The sequence below is a fragment of the Idiotropiscis lumnitzeri genome, chromosome 12, assembly GCF_059441095.1.
Source record: "Idiotropiscis lumnitzeri isolate Australia: NSW breed Sydney's pygmy pipehorse chromosome 12, RoL_Ilum_1.0, whole genome shotgun sequence".
Taxonomy (NCBI): domain Eukaryota; kingdom Metazoa; phylum Chordata; class Actinopteri; order Syngnathiformes; family Syngnathidae; genus Idiotropiscis; species Idiotropiscis lumnitzeri.
In genome coordinates, this window is record NC_142402.1 from 3152900 (window position 1) to 3175982 (window position 23083).

Below are 23083 nucleotides of genomic sequence, written 5' to 3' on the forward strand. Positions count from 1 at the left end.
TAGTTTGTGAAATATCTTGACAAGAGGTAGGGTATAGGTAAAGAATGTCATAGAGTCTGTTCAGGAGGATGGTTTTAGAAATTGTATCGCAAGCTGCAATCAGATCAAAGAGGGTGAGAATGGTGATTAGGCCAGAGTCGGTTGCCGGTGATTTTGATCAGTGTTGTTTCTGTACTGTGGAGGGGTGGAAACTCGAGTAGAAATTTTCTAAGAGGTTGTAGGAGCTGATTTTAGACTGTAGCTTGGTAGCTAATGTCATTTCCAAGATTTTTGAAAAAAATGTGCGATTGGACCAAGGGTATTGAAATTATAAGGAACTCAAGCATTTTTTTTGGGAGTATTCGGGGTACAGTCTCAGTTTTGTTGTTTCATGTTAGTTTTTCCAGCATCTCCCTGTATAGATTTGCATCAAAATTACAAGTTGACTAAGAGACTGGGCGACCATACCGACACTGAGATGGGCTCGTCCGGGATTTGAACCCGGGACCTCTCGCACCCAAAGCGAGAATCATACCCCTAGACCAACGAGCCACGTTTAGCTAGGTAACTGCCTGTTGGCCGCAAGCCTTCATCGACACTAAGACCCCGGATTTGAACCTGGAACCTCTCCCAACCAACCCTAAATCAACACTAAGACCCTGTTTGGATTTGAACAAGAAACCACTCACAACCATACCCAGAGCCCAATGAGCCACCTCCAATTGATGACATGCTCGTACCAGCGAAGAACCATTCCTCTCAGTACGGAAGATTCAGGTGAACTCAAAGTAATCCAGTGTAATGATGGTCTTGTTTTAGATTTGAAAGAGGGTCCTCAGTGAGAATTACAGTAATACCCCGCTACTTCGCGGTTCACCTTTCGCAGCTTCAGTGCTTCGCGGGTCTAAAAAATATTCGGGGGTATTGTAGTTTCGCCGAGCGGCACGAGAGGGCGCTGGAGCGGTTATACGGCCGGCGTGCGCCGAAGAGGAGAGTGGACGAAGAAGAGAGTGGACGAAGAAGAGCAAGTTCCCCCGGACACGATTGGTGGCGACGTTTCGCGCGGTTCGGACCGTACCAGAGTTCCGGCCGGCGTGCGTGGCAGTTAAGCCGTAGAGGAGCACCTTCCCCGAGCACGGGCGGTGTCAATCGGCCCCTAAGTTTAACCGAATGGAAGCTCCGGAGGAGGAGGGCATGCTCGCGTCACAGTAAGCCGTAGAGGAGCACCTTCCCCGGGCACGGGCGGTTCCAAGCGGCCCCTAAGTTTAACCGAATGGAAGCTCCGGAGGAGGAGGGCATGCTCGCGTCACAGTAAGCCGTAGAGGAGCACCTTCCCCGGGCACGGGCGGTTCCAAGCGGCCCCTAAGTTTAACCGAATGGAAGCTCCGGAGGAGGAGGGCATGCTCGCGTCACAGTAAGCCGAAGAGGAGCACCTTCCCCGGGCACGGGCGGTTCCAAGCGGCCCCTAAGTTTAACCGAATGGAAGCTCCGGAGGAGGAGCGCATGCTCGCGTCACAGTAAGCCGAAGAGGAGCACCTTCCCCGGGAACGGGCGGTTCCAAGCGGCCCCTAAGTTTAACCGAATGGAAGCTCCGGAGGAGGAGGGCGGGCGTGTGTCACAGTTAAGCCGAATAGGAGCACCTCTTCCGCCCGAGCAGGAGCGGAGCGTGAGGCTGTCAGTTATAAATGAATAAATAAATAAATGAAGAATGCCACCTTTCATTTCACTGTCATGATCCGTGCCTGTCATGCCGCGTGTGTTTTTGTTTTTTCAGCTGTGTGGGCGTTCCTCCAGCGATCGTCTCGCGCCATGCCGTCAGCTGCTGCGAGACGCGCTGATTACACTGACTATATTGTGATTATAATAAATATCTTTGTATCACCACCTTTTTTCCCGTGTCTGCGTTTGGAGAGTCCTGCTCAACCTCCAGCTCTGCTGGAGGATCATAACATTCACAGGGCACACTGGACGGCGTACCAGCAGGTAAAAGTCGAAGTAATTAAATAAATACAAAAAGAAGTAATTGAATAAATACGAAAATAATGGCTGGGGAATAAAAAATAAGTTTTAATAATAATTTGTTTTTTTTTGTTATAACATGAATTTCACACTCTCTCTCTCTACCCATATATATATATATATATATATATATATATATTTATTTATTTATTTTTAAGCATTTTTGCAGGTGCGCCGCTACTTCGCGGATTTTCAGTTTTCGCGGGTGGTCTCGGTCCCCATTAACCGCGATAACCGGGGTATTACTGTATACCCGTAGTCCAACGAGCCAAAGTGCTTGCCACAAAGTATCGAAATCAGTTAACTTTATAGATTGTAGTCATAATTAAAGTCAAGTGGTGGTGTTCCAACTATCAGAATCGCCACAGCTTAGTCTCATAATACTCAAATTTGGTATCTCACTGTAACATTATCAAACGTAATTAGGGTTTTCTCAATGTATTAATACAGGCGTGTATTATCGCAATGTATTGTTGGGGATCGTTCGTGCATCTTCCAGTATTTAATCGTTTCTGCAGAGTGATCTTACCGTTAAAGAAATGTATCGTTCACTTGATGCATTGCATACATGGCAAGAACGCTACATTTTAAGAAGGAAAAAACATGCATTATCAGGGCCAGATAAAACGTTTTCTATGGTGGACGTCTCTATTCTATTGGACAAGAAGTACTAAGCATTGGTTGTTCAGTGGTAGAATTCTCGCTTGCCATGCGTGAGGCCCGTGTTCAATTCCCGGCCAATGCAATATGTTAGCCTGCGTGGTTACGCGTCAATTGCTATCATAATGTGTTGTCAGGCAGCGCCATCCCTGGTCTGTCCTCACCTGCGAATATCCCTTGTGTCATAACAACTGTGTCTGCGGTCACCCTCATTATTGGGGGCGGGGATACAAAACTGTCGACCAGTTTTTGGAATATCAATAACATTCCATTTTCTAATGTGGAGACCCTAGGCTATTTGTCAGAACCTGCTGATGTTTTTACAAATCCGCTTTTTGGCCAAATTTTAGCAATTGCTTTTAATCAGGAGGTTTTTTTTTTTAGTTGCAGTAAATTATTGCAAGTTCTGTTAATGGGACTGATCAAATACAAGGTTGGACGTGCTTTAAAAGGATACTGATGGACGGGGACGCAGGACGATTATTCTATAAAGTAGAAAGTATGCAGATCGGGGATTTTCATTTAATTCTGATGAAAAGGAGAGAGTGGATGACACCCCGAGTCTTAACCTGACCAGAGGGGGAAACTGAGGTATTGTCAAGTGTCATGGGAAAAACTGTCACTTTTGGCTTGAGAGGACTTGGTACCTATCTGTAGGATTTCAGTTTTATCATTGTTAAGTTGCTGAAAATTGGATGAGAACCAATAATAAATTTCGGGGAAGCAGTCAATAAATGGAGGAACCCGGAATAATGGCAGTTGATTATGTGGAGAGGAAGAGCTGAGTGTCATCTGCATAACAGTGGGAGTGTAGGTTTAGTTTGTGAAATATCTTGACAAGAGGTAGGGTATAGATAAAGAATGTCATGGAGTCTGTTCAGGAGGATGGTTTTAGAAATTGTATCGCAAGCTGCTATCAGATCAAAGAGGGTGAGAATGGTGATTAGGCCAGAGTCGTTTGCCGGTGATTTTGATCAGTGTTGTTTCTGTACTGTGGAGGGGTGGAAACTAGAGTAGAAATGTTCTAAGAGGTTGTAGGAGCTGATTTTGGACTGTAGCTAGGTAGCTAATGTCATTTCCAAGATTTTTGAAAAAAATGCGCGATTGGACCAAGGTTATTGAAATTATAAGGAACTCAAGCATTTTTTTGGGAGTACTCGGGGTACAGTCTCAGTTTTGTTGTTTCATGTTAGTTTTTCCACCATCTCCCTGTATAGATTTGCATCAAAATTATGAGTTGACTAAGCGACCATACCGACAATGAGATGGGCTCGTCCGGGATTTGAACCCGGGACCTCTCGCACCCTAAGCGAGAATCATACCCCTAGACCAACGAGCCACATTTAGCTGGGTAACTGACTGTTGGCCGCAAGCCTTCATCGACACTAAGACCCCGGATTTGAACCTGGAACCTCTCCCAACCAACCCTGAATTTACACTAAGAACCTGTTTGGATTTGAACGAGAAACCACTCACAACCATACCCAGAGCCAAATGAGCCACCTCCAATTGATGACATGCTCGTACCAGCGAAGAACCATTCCTATCAGTAAGGAAGATTCAGGTGAACTCAAAGTAATCCAGTGTAATGATGGTCTTGTTTTGGATTTGAAAGAGGGTCCTCAGTGAGAATTACAGTAATACCCCGCTACTTCGCGGTTCACCTTTCGCGGCTTCAGTGCTTCGCCGGTCTAAAAAATATTCGGCGGCATTGTAGTTTCGCCGAGCGGCACGAGGGGGCGCTGGAGCGGTTAGACGGCCGGCGTGCGCCGAAGAGGAGAGTGGACGAAGAAGAGAGTGGACGAAGAAGAGCAAGTTCCCCCGGACACGATTGGTGGCGACGTTTCGCGCGGTTCGGACCGTACCAGAGTTCCGGCCGGCGTGCGTCACAGTAAGCCGTAGTGGAGCACCTTCCCCGGGCACGGGCGGTTCCAAGCGGCCCCTAAGTTTAACCGAATGGAAGCTCCGGAGGAGGAGGGCATGCTCGTGTCACAGTAAGCCGTAGAGGAGCACCTTCCCCGGGCACGGGCGGTTCCAAGCGGCCCCTAAGTTTAACCGAATGGAAGCTCCGGAGGAGGAGCGCATGCTCGCGTCACAGTAAGCCGAAGAGGAGCACCTTCCCCGGGAACGGGCGGTTCCAAGCGGCCCCTAAGTTTAACCGAATGGAAGCTCCGGAGGAGGAGGGCATGCTCGTGTCACAGTAAGCCGTAGAGGAGCACCTTCCCCGGGCACGGGCGGTTCCAAGCGGCCCCTAAGTTTAACCGAATGGAAGCTCCGGAGGAGGAGGGCATGCTCGCGTCACAGTAAGCCGAAGAGGAGCACCGTCCCCGGGCACGGGCGGTTCCAAGCGGCCCCTAAGTTTAACCGAATGGAAGCTCCGTAGGAGGAGCGCATGCTCGCGTCACAGTAAGCCGAAGAGGAGCACCTTCCCCGGGAACGGGCGGTTCCAAGCGGCCCCTAAGTTTAATCGAATGGAAGCTCCGTAGGAGGAGCGCATGCTCGCGTCACAGTAAGCCGAAGAGGAGCACCTTCCCCGGGCACGGGCGGTTCCAAGCGGCCCCTAAGTTTAACCGAATGGAAGCTCCGGAGGAGGAGGGCATGCTCGCGTCACAGTAAGCCGAAGAGGAGCACCGTCCCCGGGCACGGGCGGTTCCAAGCGGCCCCTAAGTTTAACCGAATGGAAGCTCCGTAGGAGGAGCGCATGCTCGCGTCACAGTAAGCCGAAGAGGAGCACCTTCCCCGGGAACGGGCGGTTCCAAGCGGCCCCTAAGTTTAACCGAATGGAAGCTCCGGAGGAGGAGGGCGGGCGTGTGTCACAGTTAAGCCGAATAGGAGCACCTCTTCCGCCCGGGCAGGAGCGGAGCGTGAGGCTGTCAGTTATGAATGAATAAATAAATAAATGAAGAATGCCACCTTTCATTTCACTGTCATGATCCGTGCCTGTCATGCCGCGTGTGTTTTTGTTTTTTCAGCTGTGTGGGCGTTCCTCCAGCGATCTTCTCGCGCCATGCCGTCAGCTGCTGCGAGACGCGCTGATTACACTGACTATATTGTGATTATAATAAATATCTTTCTATCACCACCTTTTTTCCCGTGTCTGCGTTTGGAGAGTCCTGCTCAATACTCCAGCTCTGCTGGAGGATCATAACATTCACAGGGCACACCGGACGGCGTACCAGCAGGTAAAAGTCGAAGTAATTAAATAAATACAAAAAGAAGTAATTGAATAAATACGAAAATAATGGCTGGGGAATAAAAAATAAATTTTAATAATAATTTGTGTTTTTTTTGTTATAACATGAATTTCACTCTCTCTCTCTCTACCCATATATATATATATATATATATATATTTATTTTATTTTTTTTATTTAAGCATTTTTGAAGGTGCGCCGCTACTTCGCGGATTTTCAGTTTTCGCGGGTGGTCTCGGTCCCCATTAACCGCGATAACCGGGGTATTACTGTATACCCGTAGTCCAACAAGCCAAAGTGCTTGCCACAAAGTATCGAAATCAGTTAACTTTATTGATTGTAGTCATAATTAATGTCAAGTGGTGGTGTTCCAACTATCAGAATCGCCACAGCTTAGTCTCATAATACTCAAATTTGGTATCTCACTGTAACATTATCAAACGTAATTAGGGTTTTCTCAATGTATTAATACAGGCGCGTATTATCGCAATGTATTGTTGGGGATCGTTCGTGCATCTTCCAGTATTTAATCGTTTCTGCAGAGTGATCTTACCGTTAAAGAAATGTATCGTTCACTTGATGCATTGCATACATGGCAAGAACGCTACATTTTAAGAAGGAAAAAACATGCATTATCAGGGCCAGATAAAACGTTTTCTATGGTGGACGTCTCTATTCTATTGGACAAGAAGTACTAAGCATTGGTTGTTCAGTGGTAGAATTCTTGCTTGCCATGCGTGAGGCCCGAGTTCAATTCCCGGCCAATGCAATATGTTAGGCTTGCGTGGTTATGCGTCAATTGCTATCATAATGTGTTGTCAGGCAGCGCCATCCCTGGTCTGTTCTCACCTGCGAATATGCCTTGTGTCATAACAACTATGTCTGCGGTCACCCTCATTATTGGGGGAGGGATGCAAAACTGTCTACCAGTTTTTAGAATATCAATAACATTCCATTTTCTAATGTGGAGCCCCGAGGCTGTTTGTCAGAACCTGCTGATGTTTTTACACATCCGCTTTTTGGCCTAATTTTAGCAATTGTTGCTTTTAATCAGGAGGTTGTTTTTTTTTATTTGCAGTAAATTATTGCAAGTTCTGTTAATGGGAGTGATCAAATACAAGGTTGGACGTGCTTTAAAAGGATACTGATGGACGGGGACGCAGGACGATTATTTTATAAAGTAGAAAGTGTGCAGATCGGGGATTTTCATTTAATTCTGATGAAAAGGAGAGAGTGGATGACACCCCGAGTCTTAACCTGACCAGAGGGGGAAACTGAGGTATTGTCAAGTGTCATGGGAAAAACTGTCACTTTTGGCTGAGTGGACTTGGTACCTATCTGTAGGATTTCAGTTTTATCATTGTTAAGTTGCAGAAAATTGGATGAAAACCAATAATAAATTTCGGGGAAGCAGTCAATAAATGGAGGAACCCGGAATAGTGGCAGTTGATTTTGTGGAGAGGTAGAGCTGAGTGTCATCTGCATAACAGTGGGAGTGTCGGTTTAGTTTGTGAAATATCTTTACAAGAGGTAGGGTATAGATAAAGAATGTCATGGAGTCTTTTCAGGAGGATGGTTTTAGAAATTGTATCGCAAGCTGCTATCAGATCAAAGAGGGTGAAAATGGTGATTAGGCCAGAGTCGGTTGCCGGTGATTTTGATCAGTGTTGTTTCTGTACTGTGGAGGGGTGGAAACTAGAGTAGAAATGTTCTAAGAGGTTGTAGGAGCTGATTTTGGACTGTAGCTAATGTCATTTTCAAGATTTTTGAAAAAAATGCGCGATTAGACCAAGGTTATTGAAATTATAAGGAACTCAAGCATTTTTTTGGGAGTATTTGGTGTACAGACTCAGTTTTGTTGTTTCATGTTAGTTTTTCCAGCATCTCCCCGTATAGATTTACATCAAAATTATAAGTTGACTAAGAGACTGGGCGACCATAGTCACACTGAGATGGGCTCATCCGGGATTTGAACCCGGGACCTCTCGCACCCGAAGCGAGAATCATACCCCTAGACCAACGAGCCACGTTTAGCTAGGTAACTGCCTGTTTGCCGCAAGCCTTCATCGACACTAAGAACCTGGATTTGAACCTGGAACCTCTCCCAACCAACCCTGAATCAACACTCAGACCCTGTTTGGATTTGAACGTGTAACGACTCACAACCATACCCAGAGCCCAATGAGCCACCTCCAATTGATGACATGCTCGTACCAGCGAAGAACCATTCCTATCAGTACGGAAGATTCAGGCGAACTCAAAGTAATCCAGTGTAATGATGGTCTTGTTTTGGATTTGAAAGAGGGTCCTCAGTGAGAATTATACCCGTAGTCCAACGAGCCAAAGTGCTTGCCACAAAGTATCGAAATCAGTTAACTTTATAGATCGTAGTATTAATTAAAGTCAAGTGGTGGTCTTCCAACTCTCAGAATCGCCACAGCTTAGTCTCATAATACTCAAATTTGGTATCTCACTGCAACATTATCAAACGTTATTAGGGTTTTCTCAATGTACTAATACAGGCGTGTATTATCGCAATGTATTGTTGGGGATCGTTCGTGCATCTACCAGTATTTAATCGTTTCTGCAGAGTGATCTTACCGTTAAAGAAATGTACGTTCACTTGATGCATTGCATACATGGCAAGAACACTACATTTTAAGAACGAAAAAACATGCATGATCAGGGCCAGATAAAACGTTTTCTATGATGGACGTCTCTATTCTTTTGGACAAGAAGTACTAAGCATTGGTTGTTCAGTGGTAGAATTCTCGCTTGCCATTCGTGTGGCCCGACTTCAATTCCCGGCCAATGCAATATGTTAGGCTGTGTGGTTCCGCGTCAATTGCTATCATAAAGTGTTATCAGGCAGCGCCATCCCTGGTCTGTTCTCACCTGCGAATATACCTTGTGTCATAACAACTATGTCTGTGGTCACCCTCATTATTGGGGGAGGGATGCAAAACTGTCTACCAGTTTTTAGAATATCAATAACATTCCATTTTCTAATGTGGAGCCCCGAGGCTATTTGTCAGAACCTGCTGATGTTTTTACACATCCGCTTTTTGGCCTAATTTTAGCAATTGTTGCTTTTAATCAGGAGGTTGTTTTTTTTTATTTGCAGTAAATTATTGCAAGTTCTGTTAATGGGAGTGATCAAATACAAGGTTGGACGTGCTTTAAAAGGATACTGATGGACGGGGACGCAGGAAGATTATTTTATAAAGTAGAAAGTGTGCAGATCGGGGATTTTCATTTAATTCTGATGAAAAGGAGAGAGTGGATGACACCCCGAGTCTTAACCTGACCAGAGGGGGAAACTGAGGTATTGTCAAGTGTCATGGGAAAAACTGTCACTTTTGGCTGAGTGGACTTGGTACCTATCTGTAGGATTTCAGTTTTATCATTGTTAAGTTGCAGAAAATTGGATGAAAACCAATAATAAATTTCGGGGAAGCAGTCAATAAATGGAGGAACCCGGAATAGTGGCAGTTGATTATGTGGAGAGGTAGAGCTGAGTGTCATCTGCATAACAGTGCGAGTGTCGGTTTATTTTGTGAAATATCTTGACAAGAGGTAGGGTATAGATAAAGAATGTCATGGAGTCTTTTCAGGAGGATGGTTTTAGAAATTGTATCGCAAGCTGCTATCAGATCAAAGAGGGTGAGAATGGTGATTAGGCCAGAGTCGGTTGCCGGTGATTTTGATCAGTGTTGTTTCTGTACTGTGGAGGGGTGGAAACTAGAGTAGAAATGTTCTAAGAGGTTGTAGGAGCTGATTTTGGACTGTAGCTAATGTCATTTTCAAGATTTTTGAAAAAAATGCGCGATTAGACCAAGGTTATTGAAATTATAAGGAACTCAAGCATTTTTTTGGGAGTATTCGGGGTACAGTCTCAGTTTTGTTGTTTCATGTTAGTTTTTCCAGCATCTCCCCGTATAGATTTGCATCAAAATTATAAGTTGACTAAGAGACTGGGCGACCATAGTCACACTGAGATGGGCTCGTCCGGGATTTGAACCCGGGACCACTCGCACCCGAAGCGAGAATCATACCCCTAGACCAACGAGCCACATTTAGCTAGGTAACTGCCTGTTTGCCGCAAGCCTTCATCGACACTAAGAACCCGGATTTGAACCTGGAACCTCTCCCAACCAACCCTGAATCAACACTAAGACCCTGTTTGGATTTGAACGAGTAACCACTCACAACCATACCCAGAGCCCAATGAGCCAACTCCAATTGATGACATGCTCGTACCAGCGAAGAACCATTCCTATCAGTACGGAAGATTCAGGTGAACTCAAAGTAATCCAGTGTAATGATGGTCTTGTTTTGGATTTGAAAGAGGGTCCTCAGTGAGAATTATACCCGTAGTCCAACGAGCCAAAGTGCTTGCCACAAAGTATCGAAATCAGTTAACTTTATAGATCGTAGTATTAATTAAAGTCAAGTGGTGGTCTTCCAACTCTCAGAATCGCCACAGCTTAGTCTCATAATACTCAAATTTGGTATCTCACTGCAACATTATCAAACGTTATTAGGGTTTTCTCAATGTATTAATACAGGCGTGTATTATCGCAATGTATTGTTGGGGATCGTTCGTGCATCTTCCAGTATTTAATCGTTTCTGCAGAGTGATCTTACCGTTAAAGAAATGTACGTTCACTTGATGCATTGCATACATGGCAAGAACACTACATTTTAAGAACGAAAAAACATGCATGATCAGGGCCAGATAAAACGTTTTCTATGATGGACGTCTCTATTCTTTTGGACAAGAAGTACTAAGCATTGGTTGTTCAGTGGTAGAATTCTCGCTTGCCATTCGTGTGGCCCAACTTCAATTCCCGGCCAATGCAATATGTTAGGCTGTGTGGTTACACGTCAATTGCTATCATAATGTGTTATCAGGCAGCGCCATCCCTGGTCTCTTCTCACCTGCGAATATACCTTGTGTCATTACAACTATGTCTGCGGTCACCCTCATTATTGGGGGAGGGATGCAAAACTGTCTACCAGTTTTTAGAATATCAATAACATTCCATTTTCTAATGTGGAGCCCCGAGGCTATTTCTCAGAACCTGCTGATGTTTTTACACATCCGCTTTTTGGCCTAATTTTAGCAATTGTTGCTTTTAATCAGGAGGTTGTTTTTTTTTATTTGCAGTAAATTATTGCAAGTTCTGTTAATGGGAGTGATCAAAAACAAGGTTGGACGTGCTTTAAAAGGATACTGATGGACGGGGACGCAGGACGATTATTTTATAAAGTAGAAAGTATGCAGATCGGGGATTTTCATTTAATTCTGATGAAAAGGAGAGAGTGGATGACACCCCAAGTCTTAACCTGACCAGAGGGGGAAACTGAGGTATTGTCAAGTGTCATGGGAAAAACTGTCACTTTTGGCTGAGTGGACTTGGTACCTATCTGTAGGATTTCAGTTTTATCATTGTTAAGTTGCAGAAAATTGGATGAAAACCAATAATAAATTTCGGGGAAGCAGTCAATAAATGGAGGAAACCGGAATAGTGGCAGTTGATTATGTGGAGAGGTAGAGCTGAGTGTCATCTGCATAACAGTGGGAGTGTCGGTTTAGTTTGTGAAATATCTTGACAAGAGGTAGGGTATAGGTAAAGAATGTCATAGAGTCTGTTCAGGAGGATGGTTTTAGAAATTGTATCGCAAGCTGCAATCAGATCAAAGAGGGTGAGAATGGTGATTAGGCCAGAGTCGGTTGCCGGTGATTTTGATCAGTGTTGTTTCTGTACTGTGGAGGGGTGGAAACTCGAGTAGAAATTTTCTAAGAGGTTGTAGGAGCTGATTTTAGACTGTAGCTTGGTAGCTAATGTCATTTCCAAGATTTTTGAAAAAAATGTGCGATTGGACCAAGGGTATTGAAATTATAAGGAACTCAAGCATTTTTTTGGGAGTATTCGGGGTACAGTCTCAGTTTTGTTGTTTCATGTTAGTTTTTCCAGCATCTCCCTGTATAGATATGCATCAAAATTATAAGTTGACTAAGAGACTGGGCGACCATACCGACACTGAGATGGGCTCGTCCGGGATTTGAACCCGGGACCTCTCGCACCCAAAGCTAGAATCATACCCCTAGACCAACGAGCCACGTTTAGCTAGGTAACTGCCTGTTGGCCGCAAGCCTTCATCGACACTAAGACCCCGGATTTGAACCTGGAACCTCTCCCAACCAACCCTAAGTCAACACTAAGACCCTGTTTGGATTTGAACGAGAAACCACTCACAACCATACCCAGAGCCCAATGAGCCACCTCCAATTGATGACATGCTCGTACCAGCGAAGAACCATTCCTCTCAGTACGGAAGATTCAGGTGAACTCAAAGCAATCCAGTGTAATGATGGTCTTGTTTTAGATTTGAAAGAGGGTCCTCAGTGAGAATTACAGTAATACCCCGCTACTTCGCGGTTCACCTTTCGCAGCTTCAGTGCTTCGCGGGTCTAAAAAATATTCGGGGGTATTGTAGTTTCGCCGAGCGGCACGAGAGGGCGCTGGAGCGGTTATACGGCCGGCGTGCGCCGAAGAGGAGAGTGGACGAAGAAGAGAGTGGACGAAGAAGAGCAAGTTCCCCCGGACACGATTGGTGGCGACGTTTCGCGCGGTTCGGACCGTACCAGAGTTCCGGCCGGCGTGCGTGGCAGTTAAGCCGTAGAGGAGCACCTTCCCCGAGCACGGGCGGTGTCAATCGGCCCCTAAGTTTAACCGAATGGAAGCTCCGGAGGAGGAGGGCATGCTCGCGTCACAGTAAGCCGTAGAGGAGCACCTTCCCCGGGCACGGGCGGTTCCAAGCGGCCCCTAAGTTTAACCGAATGGAAGCTCCGGAGGCGGAGGGCATGCTCGCGTCACAGTAAGCCGAAGAGGAGCACCTTCCCCGGGCACGGGCGGTTCCAAGCGGCCCCTAAGTTTAACCGAACGGAAGCTCCGGAGGAGGAGGGCGGGCGTGTGTCACAGTTAAGCCGAATAGGAGCACCTCTTCCGCCCGGGCAGGAGCGGAGCGTGAGGCTGTCAGTTATCAATGAATAAATAAATAAATGAAGAATGCCACCTTTCATTTCACTGTCATGATCCGTGCCTGTCATGCCGCGTGTGTTTTTGTTTTTTCAGCTGTGTGGGCGTTCCTCCAGCGATCGTCTCGCGCCATGCCGTCAGCTGCTGCGAGACGCGCTGATTACACTGACTATATTGTGATTATAATAAATATCTTTGTATCACCACCTTTTTTCCCGTGTCTGCGTTTGGAGAGTCCTGCTCAATCCTCCAGCTCTGCTGGAGGATCATAACATTCACAGGGCACACCGGACGGCGTCCCAGCAGGTAAAAGTCGAAGTAATTAAATAAATACAAAAAGAAGTAATTGAATAAATACGAAAATAATGGCTGGGGAATAAAAAATAAGTTTTAATAATAATTTGTTTTTTTTTGTTAAACATGAATTTCACACTCTCTCTCTCTACCCATATATATATATATATATATATATATATATTTATTTATTTGTTTATTTATTTTTAAGCATTTTTGAAGGTGCGCCGCTACTTCGCGGATTTTCAGTTTTCGCGGGTGGTCTCGGTCCCCATTAACCGCGATAACCGGGGTATTACTGTATACCCGTCGTCCAACGAGCCAAAGTGCTTGCCACAAAGTATCGAAATCAGTTAACTTTATTGATTGTAGTCATAATTAAAGTCAAGTGGTGGTGTTCCAACTATCAGAATCGCCACAGCTTAGTCTCATAATACTCAAATTTGGTATCTCACTGTAACATTATCAAACGTAATTAGGGTTTTCTCAATGTATTAATACAGGCGCGTATTATCGCAATGTATTGTTGGGGATCGTTCGTGCATCTTCCAGTATTTAATCGTTTCTGCAGAGTGATCTTACCGTTAAAGAAATGTATCGTTCACTTGATGCATTGCATACATGGCAAGAACGCTACATTTTAAGAAGGAAAAAACATGCATTATCAGGGCCAGATAAAATGTTTTCTATGGTGGACGTCTCTATTCTATTGGACAAGAAGTACTAAGCATTGGTTGTTCAGTGGTAGAATTCTCGCTTGCCATGCGTGAGGCCTGAGTTCAATTCCCGGCCATTGCAATATGTTAGGCTGTGTGATTACGCGTTAATTGCTATCATAATGTGTTGTCAGGCAGCGCCATCCCTGGTCTGTTCTCACCTGCGAATATGCCTTGTGTCATAACAACTATGTCTGCGGTCACCCTCATTATTGGGGGCGGGGATACAAAACTGTCTACCAGTTTTTGGAATATCAATAACATTCCATTTTCTAATGTGGAGACCCTAGGCTATTTGTCAGAACCTGCTGATGTTTTTACAAATCCGCTTTTTGGCCAAATTTTAGCCATTGCTTTTAATCAGGAGGTTTTTTTTTTTTAGTTGCAGTAAATTATTGCAAGTTCTGTTAATGGGACTGATCAAATACAAGGTTGGACGTGCTTTAAAAGGATACTGATGGACGGGGACGCAGGACGATTATTCTATATAGTAGAAAGTATGCAGATCGGGGATTTTCATTTAATTCTGATGAAAAGGAGAGAGTGGATGACACCCCGAGTCTTAACCTGACCAGAGGGGGAAACTGAGGTATTGTCAAGTGTCATGGGAAAAACTGTCACTTTTGGCTTGAGAGGACTTGGTACCTATCTGTAGGATGTCAGTTTTATCATTGTTAAGTTGCAGAAAATTGGATGAGAACCAATAATAAATTTCGGGGAAGCAGTCAATAAATGGAGGAACCCGGAATAATGGCAGTTGATTATGTGGAGAGGTAGAGCTGAGTGTCATCTGCATAACAGTGGGAGTGTTGGTTTAGTTTGTGAAATATCTTGACAAGAGGTAGGGTATAGATAAAGAATGTCTTGGAGTCTGTTCAGAAGGATGGTTTTAGAAATTGTATCGCAAGCTGATATCAGATCAAAGAGGGTGAGAATGGTGATTAGGCCAGAGTCGGTTGCCGGTGATTTTGATCAGTGTTGTTTCTGTACCGTGGAGGGGTGGAAACTAGAGTAGAAATGTTCTAAGAGGTTGTAGGAGCTGATTTTGGACTGTAGCTAGGTAGCTAATGTCATTTCCAAGATTTTTGAAAAAAATGCGCGTTTGGACCAAGGTTATTGAAATTATAAGGAACTCAAGCATTTTTTTGGGAGTACTCGGGGTACAGTCTCAGTTTTGTTGTTTCATGTTAGTTTTTCCACCATCTCCCTGTATAGATTTGCATCAAAATTATAAGTTGACTAAGCGACTGGGCGACCATACAGACACTGAGATGGGCTCGTCCGGGATTTGAACCCGGGAGCTCTCGCACCCTAAGCGAGAATCATACCCCTAGACCAACGAGCCACGTTTAGCTGGGTAACTGACTGTTGGCCGCAAGCCTTCATCGACACTAAGACCCCGGATTTGAACCTGGAACCTCTCCCAACCAACCCTGAATTTACACTCAGAACCTGTTTGGATTTGAACGAGAAACCACTCTCAACCATACCCAGAGCCAAATGAGCCACCTCCAATTGATGACATGCTCGTACCAGCGAAGAACCATTCCTATCAGTACGGAAGATTCAGGTGAACTCAAAGTAATCCAGTGTAATGATGGTCTTGTTTTGGATTTGAAAGAGGGTCCTCAGTGAGAATTACAGTAATACGCCGCTACTTCGCGGTTCACCTTTTGCGACTTCAGTGCTTCGCGGGTCTAAAAAATATTCTGCGGCATTGTAGTTTCGCCGAGCGGCACGAGGGGGCGCTGGAACGGTTAGACGGCCGGCGTGCGCCGAAGAGGAGAGTGGACGAAGAAGAGAGTGGACGAAGAAGAGCAAGTTCCCCCGGACACGATTGGTGGCGACGTTTCGCGCGGTTCGGACCGTACCAGAGTTCTGGCCGGCGTGCGTGGCAGTTAAGCCGTAGAGGAGCACCTTCCCCGAGCACGGGCGGTGTCAATCGGCCCCTAAGTTTAACCGAATGGAAGCTCCGGAGGAGGAGGGCATGCTCGCGTCACAGTAAGCCGTAGAGGAGCACCTTCCCCGGGCACGGGCGGTTCCAAGCGGCCCCTAAGTTTAACCGAATGGAAGCTCCGGAGGAGGAGGGCATGCTCGCGTCACAGTAAGCCGAAGAGGAGCACCTTCCCCGGGCACGGGCGGTTCCAAGCGGCCCCTAAGTTTAACCGAATGGAAGCTCCGGAGGAGGAGCGCATGCTCGCGTCACAGTAAGCCGAAGAGGAGCACCTTCCCCGGGAACGGGCGGTTCCAAGCGGCCCCTAAGTTTAACCGAATGGAAGCTCCGGAGGAGGAGGGCGGGCGTGTGTCACAGTTAAGCCGAATAGGAGCACCTCTTCCGCCCGGGCAGGAGCGGAGCGTGAGGCTGTCAGTTATGAATGAATAAATAAATAAATGAAGAATGCCACCTTTCATTTCACTGTCATGATCCGTGCCTGTCTTGCCGCGTGTGTTTTTGTTTTTTCAGCTGCGTGGGCGTTCCTCCAGCGATCTTCTCGCGCCATGCCGTCAGCTGCTGCGAGACGCGCTGATTACACTGACTATATTGTGATTATAATAAATATCTTTCTATCACCACCTTTTTTCCCGTGTCTGCGTTTGGAGAGTCCTGCTCAATACTCCAGCTCTGCTGGAGGATCATAACATTCACAGGGCACACCGGACGGCGTACCAGCAGGTAAAAGTCGAAGTAATTAAATAAATACAAAAAGAAGTAATTGAATAAATACGAAAATAATGGCTGGGGAATAAAAAATAAGTTTTAATAATAATTTGTGTTTTTTTTGTTATAACATGAATTTCACTCTCTCTCTCTCTACCCATATATATATATATATATATATATATATATATTTATTTTATTTTTTTTATTTAAGCATTTTTGAAGGTGCGCCGCTACTTCGCGGATTTTCAGTTTTCGCGGGTGGTCTCGGTCCCCATTAACCGCGATAACCGGGGTATTACTGTATACCTGTAGTCCAACAAGCCAAAGTGCTTGCCACAAAGTATCGAAATCAGTTAACTTTATTGATTGTAGTCATAATTAATGTCAAGTGGTGGTGTTCCAACTATCAGAATCGCCACAGCTTAGTCTCATAATACTCAAATTTGGTATCTCACTGTAACATTATCAAACGTAATTAGGGTTTTCTCAATGTATTAATACAGGCGCGTATTATCGCAATGTATTGTTGGGGATCGTTCGTGCATCTTCCAGTATTTAATCGTTTCTGCAGAGTGATCTTACCGTTAAAGAAATGTATCGTTCACTTGATGCATTGCATACATGGCAAGAACGCTACATTTTAAGAAGGAAAAAACATGCATTATCAGGGCCAGATAAAACGTTTTCTATGGTGGACGTCTCTATTCTATTGGACAAGAAGTACTAAGCATTGGTTGTTCAGTGGTAGAATTCTCGCTTGCCATGCGTGAGGCCCGAGTTCAATTCCCGGCCAATGCAATATGTTAGGCTTGCGTGGTTACGCGTCAATTGCTATCATAATGTGTTGTCAGGCAGCGCCATCCCTGGTCTGTTCTCACCTGCGAATATGCCTTGTGTCATAACAACTATGTCTGCGGTCACCCTCATTATTGGGGGAGGGATGCAAAACTGTCTACCAGTTTTTAGAATATCAATAACATTCCATTTTCTAATGTGGAGCCCCGAGGCTATTTGTCAGAACCTGCTGATGTTTTTACACATCCGCTTTTTGGCCTAATTTTAGCAATTGTTGCTTTTAATCAGGAGGTTGTTTTTTTTTATTTGCAGTAAATTATTGCAAGTTCTGTTAATGGGAGTGATCAAATACAAGGTTGGACGTGCTTTAAAAGGATACTGATGGACGGGGACGCAGGACGATTATTTTATAAAGTAGAAAGTATGCAGATCGGGGATTTTCATTTAATTCTGATGAAAAGGAGAGAGTGGATGACACCCCAAGTCTTAACCTGACCAGAGGGGGAAACTGAGGTATTGTCAAGTGTCATGGGAAAAACTCTCACTTTTGGCTGAGTGGACTTGGTACCTATCTGTAGGATTTCAGTTTTATCATTGTTCAGTTGCAGAAAATTGGATGAAAACCAATAATAAATTTCAGGGGAAGCAGTCAATAAATGGAGGAACCCGGAATAGTGGCAGTTGATTATGTGGAGAGGTAGAGCTGAGTGTCATCTGCATAACAGTGGGAGTGTCGGTTTAGTTTGTGAAATATCTTGACAAGAGGTAGGGTATAGATAAAGAATGTCATGGATTCTTTTCAGGAGGATGGTTTTAGAAATTGTATCGCAAGCTGCTATCAGATCAAAGAGGGTGAGAATGGTGATTAGGCCAGAGTCGGTTGCCGGTGATTTTGATCAGTGTTGTTTCTGTACTGTGGAGGGGTGGAAACTAGAGTAGAAATTTTCGAAGAGGTTGTAGGAGCTGATTTTGGACTGTAGCTAGGTAGCTAATGTCATTTCCAAGATTTTTGAAAAAAATGCGCGATTAGACCAAGGTTATTGAAATTATAAGGAACTCAAGGATTTTTTTGGGAGTATTCGGGGTACAGTCTCAGTTTTGTTGTTTCATGTAAGTTTTTCCAGCATCTCCCTGTATAGATTTGCATCAAAATTATAAGTTGACTAAGAGACTGGGCGACCATACCGACACTGAGACGGGCTCGTCCGGGATTTGAACCCGGGACCTCTCGCACCCTAAGCGAGAATCATACCCCTAGACCAACGAGCCACGTTTAGCTGGGTAACTGACTGTTGTCCGCAAGCCTTCATCGACACTAAGACCCCGGATTTGAACCTGGAACCTCTCCCAACCAACCCTGAATTTACACTAAGAACCTGTTTGGATTTGAACGAGAAACCACTCACAACCATACCCAGAGGCCAAGGAGCCACCTCCAATTGATGACATGCTCGTACCAGCGAAGAACCATTCCTATCAGTACGGAAGATTCAGGTGAACTCAAAGTAATCCAGTGTAATGATGGTCTTGTTTTGGATTTGAAAGAGGGTCCTCAGTGAGAATTATACCCGTAGTCCAACGAGCCAAAGTGCTTACCACAAAGTATCGAAATCAGTTAACGTTATAGATCGTAGTCATAATTAAAGTCAAGTGGTGGTGTTCCAACTATCAGAATCGCCACAGCTTAGTCTCATAATACTCAAATTTGGTATCTCACTGTAACATTATCAAACGTAATTAGGGTTTTCTCAATGTATTAATACAGGCGCGTATTATCGCAATGTATTGTTGGGGATCGTTCGTGCATCTTCCAGTATTTAATCGTTTCTGCAGAGTGATCTTACCGTTAAAGAAATGTATCGTTCACTTGATGCATTGCATACATGGCAAGAACGCTACATTTTAAGAACGAAAAAACATGCATTATCAGGGCCAGATAAAACGTTTTCTATGGTGGACGTCTCTATTCTATTGGACAAGAAGTACTAAGCATTGGTTGTTCAGTGGTAGAATTCTCACTTGCCGTGCGTGTGGCCCGAGTTCAAATCCCGGCCAATGCAATATGTTAGGCTGTGTGGTTACGCGTCAATTGCTGTCATGATGTGTTGTCAGGCAGCGCCATCCCTGGTCTGTTCTCACCTGCGAATATACCTTGTGTCATAACAACTATGTCTGCGGTCACCCTCATTATTGGGGGCGGGGTGCAAAACTGTCTACCAGTTTTTATAATATAAATAACATTCGATTTTCTAATGTGGAGCCCCGAGGCTATTTGTCAGAACCTGCTGATGTTTTTACAAATCCGCTTTTTGGCCTAATTTTAGCAATTGTTGCTTTTAATCAGGAGGTTTTTTTGTTTTTAGTTGCAGTAAATTATTGCAAGTTCTGTTAATGGGACTGATCAAATACAAGGTTGGACGTGCTTTAAAAGGATACTGAGGGACGGGGACGCAGGACCATTATTTTATAAAGTAGAAAGTATGCAGATCGGGGATTTTCATTTAATTCTGATGAAAAGGAGAGAGTGGATGACACCCCGAGTCTTAACCTGACCAGAGGGGGAAACTGAGGTATTGTCAAGTGTCATGGGAAAAACTGTCACTTTTGGCTGAGTGGACTTGGTACCTATCTGTAGGATTTCAGTTTTATCATTGTTAAGTTGCAGAAAATTGGATGAAAACCAATAATAAATTTCGGGGAAGCAGTCAATAAATGGAGGAACCCGGAATAGTGGCAGTTGATTATGTGGAGAGGTAGAGCTGAGTGTCATCTGCATAACAGTGGGAGTGTCGGTTTAGTTTGTGAAATATCTTGACAAGAGGTAGGGTATAGGTAAAGAATGTCATAGAGTCTGTTCAGGAGGATGGTTTTAGAAATTGTATCGCAAGCTGCAATCAGATCAAAGAGGGTGAGAATGGTGATTAGGCCAGAGTCGGTTGCCGGTGATTTTGATCAGTGTTGTTTCTGTACTGTGAAGGGGTGGAAACTCGAGTAGAAATTTTCTAAGAGGTTGTAGGAGCTGATTTTAGACTGTAGCTTGGTAGCTAATGTCATTTCCAAGATTTTTGAAAAAAATGCGCGATTGGACCAAGGGTATTGAAATTATAAGGAACTCAAGCATTTTTTTGGGAGTATTCGGGGTACAGTCTCAGTTTTGTTGTTTCATGTTAGTTTTTCCAGCATCTCCCTGTATAGATTTGCATCAAAATTATAAGTTGACTAAGAGACTGGGCGACCATACCGACACTGAGATGGGCTCGTCCGGGATTTGAACCCGGGACCTCTCGCACCCAAAGCGAGAATCATACCCCTAGACCAACGAGCCACGTTTAGCTAGGTAACTGCCTGTTGGCCGCAAGCCTTCATCGACACTAAGACCCCGGATTTGAACCTGGAACCTCTCCCAACCAACCCTAAATCAACACTAAGACCCTGTTTGGATTTGAACGAGAAACCACTCACAACCATACCCAGAGCCCAATGAGCCACCTCCAATTGATGACATGCTCGTACCAGCGAAGAACCATTCCTCTCAGTACGGAAGATTCAGGTGAACTCAAAGTAATCCAGTGTAATGATGGTGTAACGGTTCAGGGAACCGTGAGAAAGGAAAACTGGACCCAATAGCAAGTGAGGATGGTTGAGGAGGATTTATTGAAGGGTTCGGGGGGAGAGGAACGGGTGCCGGGAGCAGGGCAGGAGGACAGGTGGAGGAGCGGCGAGTCAGCGCCGGGGTGCTCGCCGGGGTGGCGAGGTGTGCGCTCGCGGAGGTGCAGCGGAGACGGCGCGCTGAGTGTGCACCGGCGCTGTGGCGGGAGGAACGCGGGCGCGGAGAGCGGCGTGGAGGCGAAGGCGGCGGCGAGCCGGCGGAGGCTGAGAAGGGCAGGCAGGCGGCGTACGGGCGTACGAGGTGCGATCGACGCTCCGGGGCTCGGCGGCTGGCGGCGGAGGATCGGGCTCGGGCTGGCGCTGGGCGGCTGGAGGGAGAGCGAGGACAAACAATGGTTAACTCGGGTTGCATAACACAAGGAGCAGACGTGCACGAGGCGAACGTCGACGTGGACCGGGTACCGAGGTAGGTCACGGAATAATCCGGCGTCTGGCTCCTGGCTCGCTGAGCTTTAAACCCCGCGGTGATTGCTGATGATGAGCTGCAGGTGCGCAGGAGCCGACGCCGTCTCCGGTCGGAGGCGTGCCTGGCGGGAGACTGCCGGAACCTAGAGAAAAAGGGAGAACTTGCCAGGCCCCCCAAACCCGAACCCCCACAGATGGTCTTGTTTTAGATTTGAAAGAGGGTCCTCAGTGAGAATTACAGTAATACCCCGCTACTTCGCGGTTCACCTTTCGCGGCTTCAGTGCTTCGCGGGTCTAAAAAATATTCGGGGGTATTGTAGTTTCGCCGAGCGGCACGAGAGGGCGCTGGAGCGGTTATACGGCCGGCGTGCGCCGAATAGGAGAGTGGACGAAGAAGAGAGTGGACGAAGAAGAGCAAGTTCCCCCGGACACGATTGGTGGCGACGTTTCGCGCGGTTCTGACCGTACCAGAGTTCCGGCCGGCGTGCGTGGCAGTTAAGCCGTAGAGGAGCACCTTCCCCGAGCACGGGCGGTGTCAATCGGCCCCTAAGTTTAACCGAATGGAAGCTCCGGAGGAGGAGGGCATGCTCGCGTCACAGTAAGCCGTAGAGGAGCACCTTCCCCGGGCACGGGCGGTTCCAAGCGGCCCCTAAGTTTAACCGAATGGAAGCTCCGGATGAGGAGGGCATGCTCGCGTCACAGTAAGCCGTAGAGGAGCACCTTCCCCGGGCACGGGCGGTTCCAAGCGGCCCCTAAGTTTAACCGAATGGAAGCTCCGGAGGCGGAGGGCATGCTCGCGTCACAGTAAGCCGAAGAGGAGCACCTTCCCCGGGCACGGGCGGTTCCAAGCGGCCCCTAAGTTTAACCGAACGGAAGCTCCGGAGGAGGAGGGCGGGCGTGTGTCACAGTTAAGCCGAATAGGAGCACCTCTTCCGCCCGGGCAGGAGCGGAGCGTGAGGCTGTCAGTTATGAATGAATAAATAAATAAATGAAGAATGCCACCTTTCATTTCACTGTCATGATCCGTGCCTGTCATGCCGCGTGTGTTTTTGTTTTTTCAGCTGTGTGGGCGTTCCTCCAGCGATCGTCTCGCGTCATACCGTCAGCTGCTGCGAGACGCGCTGATTACACTGACTATATTGTGATTATAATAAATATCTTTGTATCACCACCTTTTTTCCCGTGTCTGCGTTTGGAGAGTCCTGCTCAATCCTCCAGCTCTGCTGGAGGATCATAACATTCACAGGGCACACCGGACGGCGTCCCAGCAGGTAAAAGTCGAAGTAATTAAATAAATACAAAAAGAAGTAATTGAATAAATACGAAAATAATGGCTGGGGAATAAAAAATAAGTTTTAATAATAATTTGTTTTTTTTTGTTAAACATGAATTTCACACTCTCTCTCTCTACCCATATATATATATATATATATATATATATTTATTTATTTATTTATTTATTTTTAAGCATTTTTGAAGGTGCGCCGCTACTTCGCGGATTTTCAGTTTTCGCGGGTGGTCTCGGTCCCCATTAACCGCGATAACCGGGGTATTACTGTATACCCGTCGTCCAACGAGCCAAAGTGCTTGCCACAAAGTATCGAAATCAGTTAACTTTATTGATTGTAGTCATAATTAAAGTCAA

The 23083-nt window shown here is 45.7% G+C and overlaps 1 long non-coding RNA gene and 9 other non-coding genes across 10 annotated transcripts; 1 reads left to right on the forward strand and 9 right to left on the reverse strand.

The window, feature by feature from the left end:
* Positions 1-459: 459 nt before the first annotated feature.
* trnap-ugg (transfer RNA proline (anticodon UGG)) lies at positions 460-531 on the reverse strand. Its single transcript has one exon. It is a non-coding gene; the product is annotated as a tRNA-Pro (tRNA).
* A 3394-nt stretch (positions 532-3925) lies between these two features.
* Positions 3926-3997, reverse strand: trnap-agg (transfer RNA proline (anticodon AGG)). The gene has a single exon. It is a non-coding gene; the product is annotated as a tRNA-Pro (tRNA).
* A 3808-nt stretch (positions 3998-7805) lies between these two features.
* trnap-cgg (transfer RNA proline (anticodon CGG)) lies at positions 7806-7877 on the reverse strand. Its single transcript has one exon. It is a non-coding gene; the product is annotated as a tRNA-Pro (tRNA).
* A 1974-nt stretch (positions 7878-9851) lies between these two features.
* On the reverse strand, positions 9852-9923 carry trnap-cgg (transfer RNA proline (anticodon CGG)). Its single transcript has one exon. It is a non-coding gene; the product is annotated as a tRNA-Pro (tRNA).
* Positions 9924-11905: 1982 nt separating this feature from the next.
* Positions 11906-11977, reverse strand: trnap-ugg (transfer RNA proline (anticodon UGG)). Its single transcript has one exon. It is a non-coding gene; the product is annotated as a tRNA-Pro (tRNA).
* A 3203-nt stretch (positions 11978-15180) lies between these two features.
* trnap-agg (transfer RNA proline (anticodon AGG)) lies at positions 15181-15252 on the reverse strand. Its single transcript has one exon. It is a non-coding gene; the product is annotated as a tRNA-Pro (tRNA).
* A 2044-nt stretch (positions 15253-17296) lies between these two features.
* trnag-gcc (transfer RNA glycine (anticodon GCC)) lies at positions 17297-17367 on the forward strand. The gene has a single exon. It is a non-coding gene; the product is annotated as a tRNA-Gly (tRNA).
* Positions 17368-18561: 1194 nt separating this feature from the next.
* trnap-agg (transfer RNA proline (anticodon AGG)) lies at positions 18562-18633 on the reverse strand. The gene has a single exon. It is a non-coding gene; the product is annotated as a tRNA-Pro (tRNA).
* Positions 18634-20617: 1984 nt separating this feature from the next.
* Positions 20618-20689, reverse strand: trnap-ugg (transfer RNA proline (anticodon UGG)). The gene has a single exon. It is a non-coding gene; the product is annotated as a tRNA-Pro (tRNA).
* A 310-nt stretch (positions 20690-20999) lies between these two features.
* LOC148325232 (uncharacterized) lies at positions 21000-21469 on the reverse strand. The gene is made up of 2 exons (XR_015846221.1): positions 21436-21469; positions 21000-21341 (listed from the first exon to the last, which is right to left on the reverse strand). It is a non-coding gene; the product is annotated as an uncharacterized LOC148325232 (long non-coding RNA).
* Between the last annotated feature and the right edge of the window lie 1614 nt (positions 21470-23083).